The sequence below is a fragment of the Balaenoptera physalus genome, assembly GCF_965194825.1.
Source record: "Balaenoptera physalus genome assembly, chromosome: 13".
NCBI classification, from domain to species: Eukaryota; Metazoa; Chordata; class Mammalia; order Artiodactyla; family Balaenopteridae; genus Balaenoptera; species Balaenoptera physalus.
This window is the reverse complement of record NC_138892.1, coordinates 104573890-104588306: the sequence shown is the minus strand read 5'-3', so window position 1 is coordinate 104588306 and position 14417 is coordinate 104573890. Positions and strand designations below refer to the sequence as shown.

The 14417-nt window shown below is 40.7% G+C and overlaps 1 long non-coding RNA gene across 2 annotated transcripts in view; it reads right to left on the bottom strand.

Moving 5' to 3' along the window:
- Positions 1 to 14417, bottom strand: part of LOC309640969 — a 140812-nt gene that overhangs the window by 10447 nt on the left and 115948 nt on the right. Inside the window, exons 5-6 of one of the 2 annotated variants that reach the window (XR_014252468.1) lie at positions 13855 to 14052; positions 9153 to 9218 (exon numbers count right to left, since the gene is read on the bottom strand). This is a non-coding gene — a long non-coding RNA (uncharacterized lncRNA). Of the gene's footprint in view, positions 1 to 5965; positions 6068 to 9152; positions 9219 to 13854; positions 14053 to 14417 lie in introns of those variants that run through there. The other variant, XR_014252469.1, reaches the window with a different exon arrangement.

Genomic DNA, 14417 nt, shown 5'->3' with positions numbered 1-14417 from the left:
TACATATGTGTCAAATGACTGACTGAATGAATGAATTTCTCCCTTCAAAATGATTTTCATATTTCCCCCTACATTTGTCATTCAAACTTACTAGCCCCAGTTTTGGACTTACCTCCTCAGGTCTGTATTACTGTCATAGCCTACACTCTGGTGTCCTTATAAGAACAGGACCAAGAGCAGGAAACAGTTTCCTGATACCCAGCCTGGTTCTCCCCACTGTCTGGCCTATTTAGCCTACGTACATTTTTACTGTTCTGTCCGTAGCATCCAGCTGTGCGGGTGGGCTTAGCCAGAGATTCTGGGACAGCACAGAGCTTGATCATGCCTGAGACCCCCGTTTAAACAGTCACAGGAACAAACTCTTTTGCCCATTGTTGGAGGTTACAAAGTCTTAAATGATACTCTTATTAGACGCTGTGGTTTAAGAAACAGTACAGAGAGTTGAGTACATAACTGGGAACAGAGGAGCCTGGGACAAACTAAGGAAAACAAGCACATTCTTTTGGGGACATGTTGAGTTTCTGGGAGCCCCCATTCCAGGGCAATAATGAGGCTGAATTGAGTGTAAGAGACATATCTGTGATTTTCATATCCTTTGCTCCCTTCTTTTGCATATGGCAGCAGCCTTTCTCTCTGAAACCAGGAAAACCAGTAGAGCATCAGCAAGGCCTAGGGCATTGCAAATGCAAATACCAGCAGGACCAAGTAGAGGATGTAAATGAGGATAGAATCGGAGATTATGGCAACCTGGAGGGGGCATGGTCTCTCTAAAGGGATCGCCATTATTCAGCTTGGCCAGTGGTCGCCATGGGGAGAAATGTGGGTCCAGAGATTTTCAGAAGAAGCTGGAAATCTGGAATTTGATGTAAAATCTCCTACATTGTAAATGTTGGTAATATATTCAAAAATTTTAAAATACAGCGTGGTCCAAAAAACACATCTCTGGGCTGGATTGTCCTGTGAGCTGCTTACCTACAACCTGTTATGTAGAAAAAAGCATGAGCGGCAGAATCATACTGATTCTGAGTTCAACCCTTGGCTCTACCTTTTGGACCACGAACAAAGTTATTTCAAGTTACTTAACCTGAGCTTCATTTTTTTCCACCTTTAAAATTGGGATGGTGCTTCCAGGATTGATATGAAGATTAAATGAAACCACCTGGTTGGTACTCAATACTAATTTCCCTTCTTTCTCCATCTCTCCTCTCCCCTCTTTCTCACTGCACAATAAACAGGAAAGAATAGCTCCTCCACATGCGTATTTGAAGCAAGTTAAGCAACATTTTTCATCATTTGTCATATGTTTTTCTAAGAAAATGGACCACGAGGAGCCTAAATGCCCACTTCCAGTGTCTTATCAGACCTCATTTGCATCCGTGATGAGAAGCAAGCCTAAACAGGAGCTTTTTGGTTGCTGTTGTTATTGTGTTTTATTCTATTATGTTGGTGTTTTGTTGTTTAAAGGATAAGAGGACAGAGGATGTACTAAAGAAACATTCTTCCTGCAACCTAAAAATCCATCAACAGATGAATGGATAAAGAAGATGTATATACAGTGGAATACTACTATATATACATAAAAAAGAATGAAATAATGCCATTTGCAGCAACATGGATGGGCCTAGAGATTTTCATACTAAGTGAAGTAAGTCAGAGAAAGACAAATATCATATGATATCACTTATATGTGGAATCTAAAATAATGATACAAGTGAACTTATTTATAAAACAGAAATAGACTCACAGACATAGAAAACAAATTTATTGTTACCAAAGGGGAAAGGGGATCGGGAAGGATAAATTAGGAGTTTGGGATTAGCAGATACACACTGCTGTATATAAAATAAATAAACAACAAGGACCTATTGCATAGCACAGGGAACTGTATTCAATATCTTATAATAAACTATAATGGAAAAGAATCTGAAAAAGAATATATATATGTATATATATACATATATATAACTGAATCACTTTGCTGTACGCCTGAAACTAACACAGCATTGTAAATCAACTATCCTTCAACTTAAAAAAAAATTCTTCCCGAAATTAAATTCTGACAGTACAATCTCCCTTTGCTTCATTGTCGGGATTGAGATTTCTGTTTCCTTTTTGAAGCGATTGCAATCTAACTCTTTAATAACCCAGGTTAAGGTTTGCTGGGGATCAAAGTTAAACTCAAACGGTGCAAACAGAAATCTCGATCCCGACAATGAAGCAAAGGGAAGACTCAGAGCCAGCGAAGGAAGCCCTCCAGCAGCCTCAGGTTCTCAAAGAGCCTTTACAACAGTGCAAGGGAGGAGCACAGAACAAGAGGAGAACAGCAGAGAGTGTCATGGGTTTGTAGCCATCGTGTTAGCAAGGCTGGGGCTCAGAATCTAGCTGAGACTTGCAAAAAATGCTCCGGAACAGCTAAAAGAGCTTTGTGTGAGTGTGCTTTGAGCTGGGAGAATAGGGAAGGGCCAGGGGCAGATGGTGTTAGCTAGAAGATGACAGATACAAAGCAGAGTTGCTCCACTCCTAAGTAGCTGTCATCTCCTCTATCTCCAAGAAGGATCTTCAACATGGTTAAAAGGAAACTACAGCCCTAGGTGTGAAGCTCTGCAGGAAGTAAATACCTGGCCTCTTTAAATAAGCTCAGGTCTCCACGTCCTGACAAATCTCATCCCTGGGGATGACAGAACTTGTAGGTTTCATCACAGAACCATTGTCCGTAATCTTGCAGGAATCTCAGGAGTGATGCCAAAGGATTAGTGATGGGAAACAGTCCGAGTTATCAAAAGGGGGAATGTGTAGGTTCCGGAAAGTTTGCATCGTTGAGTTTAACTTTGATCCCCAGCAAACCTTAACCTGGCTTATTAAACAGTTAGATTGTAATCGCTTCAAAAAGGAAGCAGAAATCTCAAAAAGCCAGCACAAGTTTGTATACAACAAACCACATCATACTAACATCATTTCATATTTTTTTCTTTCTTGAAAGGTTATCAAAAATCACCAGGTTGTCCCAGAGGTACTGAATCTTTCAGCAGGGGTTTGGGCAAAGTTTCTCATGGTAAGATGAATAGATAAGGAAGAGATGATCTCCAGCTGGGTAAAGGCACAACTAGGCAACCCACTGTATCCAGAAAGCATTGGATGATTGAGCCAAGTCATCCAAAAAAAGGTGTACAGTACAAGATGCCTCTGGTCCTTCTGTGGGGACCGGTTCTGTTAAATATCTTTCAATGACGTGAACGGTAGGCCAACATATAAATGAGGGCTGACACAAAATGGAAACGTATAAGTAATACACAGCATGGCAGAAACAGGATACGGTTTGCTAAGCAAGGAGCCAAAACAAACACACGGAATTTAATGGGGGAAAATGAAAGATTTTCATTTTGATTAAAAAAAAAAAAGACTCAGTTATTCAAACTATTGACGAGAGTTCATGTGAAAAAAAGAAGTCTTGAGGATTTTAGTTAACAAAAAGCTCAATTTTCTGACAAATTTCTGACATGGCTCCAAAAAACTAATGCTTGTCATGGCCACATGACAAGATGGTGCGCATCTGGTTGGCTGCCCGCGTCAGAGCATCTGGGTTTGTTCCAGGCACCATGCTTCTCCTTCACATTCAGTTTTGTGGCCCTCTGTAATTTTTTTTTTTTTTAATTACAAAAGAAAAGTATAGCCATGGTAGAAAACCTACAAATGTAGAAAGGTGAAAAGAAGAAAACAAAAATGATCTGTCACCATTTAGTGATAACTACTGGTATCGTTTTCGCATGTGTCCTTCAAGTCTTTTTTTGTGGGAGATGGAGGAATACGGAGGGAAATTTTTTTTTTTTTAATTAACATCATATCCTGAATTCCTGCCCCCAACTCATTATATATTCTTTGAAAACACAGTTTTAACAGTCACACCATCCATTATCATATGCACATGCCTTAATTTGTTTAAATTGACTCACTCGTGGACATTTAAGCTGTTTCCATTTGGAGGCGGTGGCAGGGAGGTGGCACCAGATTTGAAAAGGATATTGACCAAGGAGTGGGCACCCCAGGGAGGCCAGCCTGTTTAGGGAAAGGTCTTAGAGGGACAGTTAAAAAGCTGAGCATGTTTATCCCAGGGAAAGGCCCTGATGGCCATCTTCAAACCCTTGATTTGCTGTCAAGGGTGGACGGCAGTGAATTCGTTTTGTGTTGTTCCCGAAGGTTGAACTAAGACAAGTGGAAAAAGGTTGGAGGGAGTCTGATTTCAGCTCCATCTCTAACTGTCACTGCTGCCTGCTCAAGGACCGAGATGCTTTGAGAGGGAGTAACCCCTCCATCACGGAAAGTGTTCAAGCCAAGACAGGATGGCCACCTGGTGCCGGAATTTGTAGATAGGACTCCTCCGCTGAGTGGGAGACTGAAATAATAACCTCCAAGATTCCCTCCAACTGGAAGATTTCATGCTTCTTTCTTACCCTCCTTTGAGCCCACTCGCAGGAAGAATTTATGGCAGGTAGGGAGTAAAGAAGTCGATGTCATTAATTTTACTGCTGGAGGAAGCGTTGTAGCTCAGAGATGCAACACACACCTTTGTCCTCTGTACCGGCTCACATCTAGACGGCATTTTACAGTCAACAAAGCCTTTTTCACGTAGACCTTATAACGTGATTCTTGTAACAGTTTTGTGAAGTGGGTGTGTCATAAGTGTTCTCAGCTTTAGTTACTATGGCTTTACAAGGTATTTCGATCTCTAGTTGCGCACGTGCCCCCAATTTTTTTCCCTTCCAAAATTGTCTGAGCTATTCTTGGCCCTTGTTTTCCTCCCATATTAATTTTTGTATAAGCTTTTCAAGTGCCTGGGAAAAAACTCATTTCCATTTTGATTGTAATTGCCCTGAATTCATAGACTTAAATTGGAGGAGCACGAATGCTATCGGGTCTCTCCGTCCGTTTATTTGGGGGTGGCCTCTTCCTCAGTAACCTGCCCCACCCCACCCCCTTTCTTATTGGAAGAACACACTTCCCACGATAGAGACTGAAAATATGAGATGCTTTCTCAGCCTCCCTTGCTGGTAGGCATGACCTCACAACTTAATCCCGGGGAGTGCGACTAGAGGTGACATTCTACGAGAACAGTTTGATAAACACGGATGTGTGAAGAGATACTTCTTTTACTTCCTTCAGAATGAGGCTGTACGAAGGGGACTTTACACGTAGACTGTAGCTAATACAACCAACCTGCAGCCATGAGAGGACAAATCTGAGGGTAGAAGCCCTGCCGCAGAAAGATGGAAAGATCCTGAGCGTCTGATGACATCTTTGCGTTGCAGGACTGACCTGCACCTGCCTGTGCTGGACTTCTTGTTACACCAAATAATAAATATTCTCATAGTTAAGACATTTCTGGTTGGCATGTGTTCCTTGCATGTGAAAGCATCCTAATTAATATACCATGTCTTTTTTCATTTCCTTCAATAATATTCCATCTGCTTCTCCACAAGCACCTTCTTCATTTTTGTGAATAAGACGTTTTTAAAAATTACATTCCTAATTGTCTAAGACTGGTGATTAGGTAGGCTACTGATTTGTTTGTTGGTCTTACATCCAGCTTAGTGATCACTCTTATTCGTTCCAAAAGTTTCTCTATAAAATTTCTTACAGACTATCATATCATCTGCTAATAAAGACCGTTTTCCTTTTGCTTTTAAATTTATCTGATTGTATTAGCTAAGACTTCTGGTACAGGACTGAAAAGAAGCAGTCAGAGTGAGCAGTTCTGTTTCCCCCTGACTTGGACATGGGTGCTTATTGATTTCCACTTCTCAGGACCCCTGCAAGGCAAAACTCCAGGGGCCCAGCTCACATTACTTTGCCACTAGATGTGATTCTGTAATATATTTTAATACATATTCTTTACTAGGTTAACGTGTTCCTTTTTCCTATCAGTTGGGATTAGGCTTGGCCGAGAGTAACACAAAAAGACTAAATGGCAGTGGATTAAACAAGATAGAAATTTATTTTTCATGCTCAAGAAATCCAGTCCGTTTGGCACATCTCAGACATCCAGGTTCTTCTTATCATGCTGTGCCGCCGTCTGAATGTAAAGGGTAAAATTGTATGCTTTTCTCAAGGGATGAAGAAAAAACATTCAATCAAATTTATCATTGACTTAACGAATTTTTTAAAAACTTAATAAACTAGGCCTAGAAAGTATGGCTCAGATTGCTAATTTCACCCTGGTATTCATTCTCCCTTTATTCCATTGTAAAAAAAAATCTTAATCCTTTCTTCTGAATTTTCCATTTTATTTGCATAAATGTATCATTTTCTCTTATGATCTGTTTAACCTCCCTTCTAAGGCAATATAGTTCTGTTCCCCTTTTTATTCTTGGTATTGTTTATTCGTGCCTTTTTCTTTATTATGCTTACTAGACTATTTTCTTTTATTCAAAAAATCAAATTTTAATTTTATTGATCTTTTGTATTGTTAGTTTTCTAGCTCACCCTTTTTTTTTCCTTCCTTCTCTTTTTAGAGTCTTCCTGTTTTTTATCCCCCTTGCTTCTTGAATTGACTGTAGACTCTTACTTTTTACCTTTCTTTCTTTTTATAAATTAAATTTAGGTCTTAATTGAACCTTATAAGTCTACGCTAACTGCATCACATGTGTTTATGTAATCCTTTCCTTTTTTCTTAAACTATTTTGGACTTTATGATTTCTTCTTGAACCCAAAAGTTATTTAGGAGAGCATTTTTAGGCTACCAAACATGCTTTAATCTCCACTTACTAAAAAAAAAAAAAAAAAAAACCAAAAAAACAAAACAAAACAAAAACCTCTTTCCCTGGCTTGTAGGTATCGAATTTAATTGCATAGTGATCAGAAAATATGTATGATATAGATTCTTGGAAAATTGTTAAAATCTTCTTTGTGACATGGTCAAGTTTGCAAATGTTCCATGTTAACATGAAAATCAATTATAATCTTTATTTATTGTGGGGGGGTTCTGTATAAAGCTCTTAAATAAATTTACATATATTTTCTTCAAATATTCTATAGTCTTACAAAGTTTTTTTTTTTACGATTCATCATTTTCTATTGGAAGAATGTTAAAAATCTCCTATTATTTGTATAAAATGATCAGTTTCCCCCTTTTATATGATTTGAAGCCATGTTGTTCAGTGTATGCCAAGTCATGGTTGCTACATCATCTTGGCAGATGACTCATTTTTTACTATATGGTGTCTCTCTTTTTCCTTATTTTTTTGCCATAAATTCCATTTTGTCTAATATTAATATTGCTGCTCAACGTTCTTTTGGAATTTGAATGATCTGTCTTCTCTCTTGCCCACCCTTTGTTTTCAGTCTTTTGGATTGATACTGTTTCAGGTGTATTTTTCCTGTCACTAGTATATGGTTGGATCTCTTTCTCTTTCTCTCTCATTCATTTTGATAATCTCTGCTTTCAGTTGTTGCCTTTAATCCAACTACAAGTACAGAATTATGAGTTCTTATTATCTTATTTTGTTTATTTTTAATGAATGAAATTTCTTTTTCATCTCTTTGATTATCTTAAACTTTCTATTGAAGCCTTCATCAGACTGCTTTGTAAAATTATTTTCAGTTGGCGTGAATTATTGTTTGTTTTTCTTAGCACTCATTTCCTATGTATATTCTGGAAAGTTTGCAGGCTCACTTTATACGGGAGGCTTTTTGTTTTGTTCCCTCTCTCTTGCATCCAGTTGAAAAGCTTTGTGGATGCTTCCACCCAGCACCCTGTGCCCTCAGTCCATAGCCAGGTTTACGATGGTTTTCTGGGGTCTCCTGCCCCCACAGTGAGAATAAGAACGTTGCAGAGTCACTCACAGAACCTGGATCAGTTCCTTGTTGGGTGCCTGGGTCCCACCTCCCTCATCCTACATCTTCTGGGAGAGTCAGACCCTGTCTTCGGACAGTTAGCCTGCTTCCACCATCCTTTGTGTGGACACTTAGCTTCTGTTACCCCAAAAGAGCCAGGCTCCTTTCTGCTGTGGCCTGCAAGGCCACGGCTTCATCCCTCCTCACTGCTTTGAGTGATCCATAAAGATATTTTTTCTTCTTTTTGAGTTTGGCTATATCTTTTCAGGTTTGTTTTTTCTTTTTATACTTTGTCTTTCATTGCTTTGTGCTTAGAGCACAGGGAATGTGGAGAAATATGAAATGAAGGGGAGCCTACTTGACTGGAGGTCCATTTCATATCATCTTTTTCTTAAAAAGTAAAATATAAACCCCTTGGGCTGGCACTCAAGGTCTTTTGCAATCCAGATGCAGTCCACTCCACTGCGGGCATCCTGGACTCTGCCCACTTGAAGTTAACTGCTGCTTCCTGAACATAGCACGTGCTCTCATTCTTCTGCGTATTTATATGTGCTGTTTCTTCTGTCAGGATGGCCACTCTGCCACATGTGTAATCTCCAAGACCTTGATCAAAAACCGTTTCACCTGGGAAGTTGGCTTCAGATCCTCTAGGCTGTTATTTCTTCTCCATACAATGCACTCAACACATGTGTACTGAGTGAATGAATGAATGAATGAATGAATCATATGGTGTAAAAGATTGAGTAGACACAAGTACATGTGGTTTACAGCCATAATGTTACCTCCATGGTCAATTGTTTATCTAAAGGTCTGCTCTGACCAACTGTAGTGTATCATACTGATCAAGTGCATTTAGAAATAAGGGGAAAACAGTGGAGACAGTTTTTCCATGAAGCTTGTCTTACATCATGGCCATTATGCTAACTCCGCATGAAGCTGGTTAGGAGAACCCATATCCCTTTTGTAAAAGTGTGACTTTTACAACTATTAAGGCAACATGATTAGGGACCAACTGTCTCATTTCCTTCCTCAATATCAGGGTATCCTTTTAAAGAACAGATGTTACCCTGAGCTCTATTTTTTTATTTTTAGAAAAGTTTAAAATATGACGGAAAAAGCTTAATGACTTCAAGCTCTAGTATGCTTAACTGTTGTAATACTATAAAAACCCAATTGTATCTTTCTATTCATTATGATTTCATCTCAGGAGAAAGGTTACTTTTGTTGTTGTTTTTTTTTTTTTTTGCTCCCTTTTTGACAGGGGAAAGATAATTTATCAAGGAAAGTGGTACCAAATGGCATGTTTTTTGAACAAAAATATTTACCTAATTGTCCAGCTTTTCGGGAATCCTTCAGGATACTATTTCTTCCTCAGGAACAGAATGAAGGCCCTGTGACATGCAAGAAACAAAAAGGGTATCAGTCTGGTGGGAGTTCCTTGCACTTTCTTTTCCTCCAGCTTGGTTGCACAGCTACGGCAAAAACAGAAGATTCAAAAATGAGTAGCATTTTTGTTCTAAAAACATCTAAAATTCATCTCAAACCTGTATCTCTTCTGGGCAGAGAAATGCAATCCATTCTAACAAGTAATTAAACAAACAAATGCCTAAAACCACAGTCTCCTCTGGCGCCTGTCTACACCCGCTTCTTGCCTGTACCTCTTCCCCCAAAGCCCAGCCACGGTGACCCCCTCTCCCACAAGCCCACCTTCCCCTGGTCCAGCACCGTCACGGCAGGGCTCTTGTGTCTGGCCCAGGCATGTGTTGGGTAAAACTACATATGCAAAACATGGGGAAGAGAATTCGGAAGCGAAGGTGAACTTATCATCCTATTTAACTCCAGAACTTTGCTCCCTGTTGCCAGGAGTTGTCACAGACTTCTGAAAACCTGAAATTTAATTTATGTGAGATTTTTTCTTCTTCCTAGTGATTCAGAAAAAAAAGAAACCCTAAATTTTTCTCCAGATTGCTATTTCCTCTGCATTCCTAATCTGAGCTCAAAGCTTTATTCATTTAACGTTATTTAACAGAAGATGGTTAACTACTTACTCTGCTCTTTGCACTATTTCTCATAGATACTTTGAAGCCGTCGTGGGGCTTCAAAGAGAAGGATTTGGAGTTTCGACAATTGAGAATTCTGAATCGATTTCAACGTCTACAGAAAGGATCCAAATTGGATAAACTGTCTTTTCTCCTTGTATAACCAGCCATCTCACTGTACTTGAGAGATTGTAGTCCCTCCCAGAGAAGGGGATGAGGGAGTGGGACATGGGGATTTTTTTTGCTTAAAGAAAAAATATCTGGAAATATCTTTTTGCTTATTGGCTTGATCCTTTGTGCTAAGCAACTACGAATTTTTGAAGAGGAGAACAAAATTCACAATATATGTATGTCCAACCATTATGTTGTGCACCTTCAACTTATACTGTGATGCATGTCAATTATATCTCAATAAAACTCTGGGGAAAAAAAAGACAGAGGAGAGCAAACAATAGTCACGAAGAAAAAGAAGCACTGTCTAAAGAGGATGCATCAATCAGCTCTGAGACAGGTAACTGTGGTACATTTCATCTCTTTTCATTTCAAATCACATTTACGAGCATCTGCTAAGTGCCAGGTGCTGAGCTGAGTTCTAGACCAGTGCTGCCCAATAGAGATATAATGCAAGCCACATATGTAATTTGGAAGTTTCTATTAGCCACATTAAAATGATTAAAGGGAAATAAGTTTTGCAAATTTTCAAATATTAGAAAAAATATAAAGATTAAAAAATAACATTTCAAACTTTGGAAAGATTTTTTTTAAAAAAAAGAAATAGGTGAATGTGGTCTGGCCCTGCTGACCTTCCCCCCAGCCCACTGCTCCCAGCCTCTTTCCTGAACTTCGGCTTCCCTGGCCTTCCAGGTCCTCCCACAAACCAGTCTTTTCCCCTGGGATCTTCCACAGCTCAGGTCTCTGCCTGGTGTCCCCTCCCCATCTCTGCCACTACTTCTTGTCGTTTGGTAAAGAGAATGCAGTGATAGACAGCCGACAGGAGCTGGATGGGTACCCAGTATCTGGGGGTGTTCACACTTGACCAAGTGGGGAACGATGCTTTCATCCAGGTACGTAGAATGGATCCTTGTGATGGAATTTTGGACTCCATGACGATAGGACTTCCATCTACGATTGTGTAGATTGTTCTTGACGTAGAACTTGAAGCTGAGGGGTGAGTGAGATGGTAAACCCATCTGCACTCTGCTCACCAAGCCACGCCCTCCGGCACAGAGCGGTCTCCTCCTGAAGGAAGGGCTGACTTTTCTCCTTTTCACAAAGCCACTGACCTAGCCAGTGGCAGCTTCGTGCTGAAGGGGGATTTGGGGGCTGGGGAGAGGTCTTGCCAGACCCTCTTAAGATGCATCTCACAAGTGGCCCCCTGCATTGTCTCTGTATAAGTTCTGTGGAGTCGAGGAGATACATATTTGTGTATTTGTGATCATTCTTAGGTCTTGACCTTGAGATTCTCTCAGGGAGAAACAGAAAAAGAATAGAAATATCAATCATTTCAATAAATCTTATTTTGGGCCCAACATGAACCATCTCTCCTCAAGACTCTGGTTCCCTGGAATTCAGATGGGGTTTCCATGACAACAGGAGACATGAGCGTCTCAGACTCTCTCAGGGGGAGTATTACTAAGAATTAGGGGAGGACACAGTCCCATCCAGATGAAGGAGGCCTTCTGGAGAAAGGTCCGAGGGACATAGCCATTGGATATCACTGTCCTGACGGTATAAAACCTCCCCTACGATATCATACCCACTGTATAAGCTCACACCATTCATTTAAAAACCCCTACCCATGTAAGCAACATTAGAAAATTTCCAAAACATCCCCTTCCCTTCTTCCTTCTTCCCATCTGCCAATAATCAATCAACCATTTAAAAAAAAAAAAAAATTAGTGCCTGCTACGTGCCAGCAGGTACAAGGGGCCACAGTCAGTCTCTGGTCTCATAGATCTTAACAGACGTTTCCAAGGTGGTTTCTCCAAACAGAAGATTTTAGGTCTGAGATGATCTCGGGGAATTTGATGCTCCGATTTCCAGAATCCCCGGATCCCCCTTCATGCTCTGTAATGTGTTGCCAAATACTGAAGGCACTTAGTTCTAAGTCGCTGATTACATGTCAAGGAGAGCAAGGTGCCCAGCCCCTCCCCAAAAAGGATGAAGCTACTTCTTCCTTGTGCTCGCTCACCGCCTGGGAAGTGCATTCAGATTTCCCAAACGCCAAGTCGGTGACACTGACCTCCAGGACAGGACTTTATCAAACTTCCTCTCTGAGCCTCGGTTGCTAAGCACACCATTTAGGTCTTCTTCACTCACTCTCCTTCATGAAAGCTTTTAGGCCATCTGTAGCCTCCTATTTATTGCTTTAATGTCAGATGTTGGTTGAGCTTCTGTGTTAATTTTGCAATCAGTTTGGATAAACAACAAAAATGATAAGACACAATCCCTACCACGTTTGAACTCATGGACCAGTTGGGGAGGAAGAAAGTAGTAAACCATTTCAGTTCAGGGTGATAAGAGCCACAGCAAATCCTACAGAAAGACAGAAAACATAGCTCTTAACTTTAGCTGATGCAATTGGGGAGGCTTCGTGGAGCAGTCATTTTGAGCTGAATCTTAGAGTATAAATAGGAATTAACCAGGTGGGGAGGTGAGGGAAGACAAGTCCAGGCAGAGGGAACAGTGTGTGCAAAATGCCAAGGAGGGTGTGCTGGACGGTCCACGGAGACACACCCTCCCTCCAGGGCAGTCTTCTCTATCTGAGCACCTGGGAACTAATGAGACATGTTACCTGCCCTCTCTCCTACACCCAACACACAGTGGTGGGACGGGCATGGAATAACCACTAGAGACACTCCCATTCCAAAAGGGGGGAAACAGGAGACATACGGGAGTCCCTGGTCTAAAGCAACTCTGAAATCTGATGGGAACATGTGGTCCGTTCCCTGATTAGACCAAGCCCTGGAAATTACCTGCTGCGGTCTTGGTTCTGTCCTAACAGCCATTCTTCCTTTTCCTGAAAAGGTAACCTATATTTGCAACTGAGACATTTTCTCAGACTACTTTCAGGCTGTAAAAGTTTGGGGGTCCAAAGACCTTTTTCTTTTTTTTTTTTGGTATGTTCTCTGTCTCTTGCAGTCTAAGCTAGTGGTGTTTCTGCTTGTACAATTTTCTTAAAACCTTTGGAAACCTCCTATGAATCTTACTGTGGTTCATGCCATTAGAAAAATAAAAAGTCACATCCACAAACCTCTTGGGGATAAATCATTCTCTCCCTTTGGCTTCTGCCAAAGCTACCAAGGATTCTTAAAACTCCTGGATTTTGTTTGTTTGTTTTCATTTTTGTTTTTGTTTTTGAATGAACAGTTCTCTAAGGCATTACTTTAAATCTTTCCAAGGTCTTATCAAAGGACTTTACAATCATACTCTCAATTTTGTCTTTACACCATGTTTTTCTGCCCCTGCCCTGAATTTTATTTTTTTCCAGAAGCTATTCTTGATTTAACACGGATTTCCATCTGGAGAGGCAGGAGACTTTCCAAACTGTGCAGAGTCTGTCTCCTTTATATTTAACTTTTTTGTTTCCTTGAGCTTCTCTCTCTCCTCTCAAATTTTAATATAAGCAGCAAGAAGAAGTCAGGGTGACCTTTAACCCTGCCTGGAAATCTTAGCTAGATCACCCAACCCAAAGGGTGCACTTTCTACTTTCCCCATTATTGCAGGCAAGAGTGTTACTCAACTTTCTGCCTCTGCATAATGGACCCTCTTCTCTCTAGTTGCCAGTAACGTCCCTCATTTTTCTTTAATCCTGATAGCTAGCTTTCTCGAGGGACACCAGGCTTCTGCTAACAGCCTCTTTGAGACCCTTTAGATTTTTTACTAATACTGTCCTCAAGGTCCTTCCAGCTGCCGTCCTCCACTGTCCCAAAGCCACTCTCGTATTTTTAGGTGTTTTGTGACAGCAGCCGCTGCACTTGTCTCCCACCTTCTGCACCCCGACTTTGGACTCCCTTGTCTATTTCCGCCCCCGGCTGTCGCCCATGAAGCCTGCTTCCCGTTCCTTTCCATGCTGTGGGTAGACGATTTTCTTCCAGAACTTCGACTCCTTCTGAAGGTCCTGGGAAATCCTTCCAACATACCCCTCCAAAGATCGGTTCCCCAGAGGAGCTGTCTTGGGAAAGAGCTGAAAGACAGGCTTAGTCAAAGTTTTTATTGGAGGCTGTCTTCAAAAAACAAACAAACAAATACCTTTTCAGGGTACCAAATATTTCATCGGGAGAAAAGCATCAAAATTCTGTGGGAAACATTTTTAATTCTCTGTTTGAAAGCAAAATCCAGACAGTGAGATCCATTTCTAACATCTCAGGAGAGAGAAAGAAAAAAATGTGGGCTTAAATTTCTGTTAGGCTAATGTAGGTTATTATTGTTTTACTTTTATTTTCAAACATTAGCTTGACAGTAGAAGGAGTGCATGGCCAAGGGGGGAAGGCTAAGGACTCGTGCAGACCTGGGCAAGTTTCCTAAGGCCACAAACCTCAGTTTCTCCAT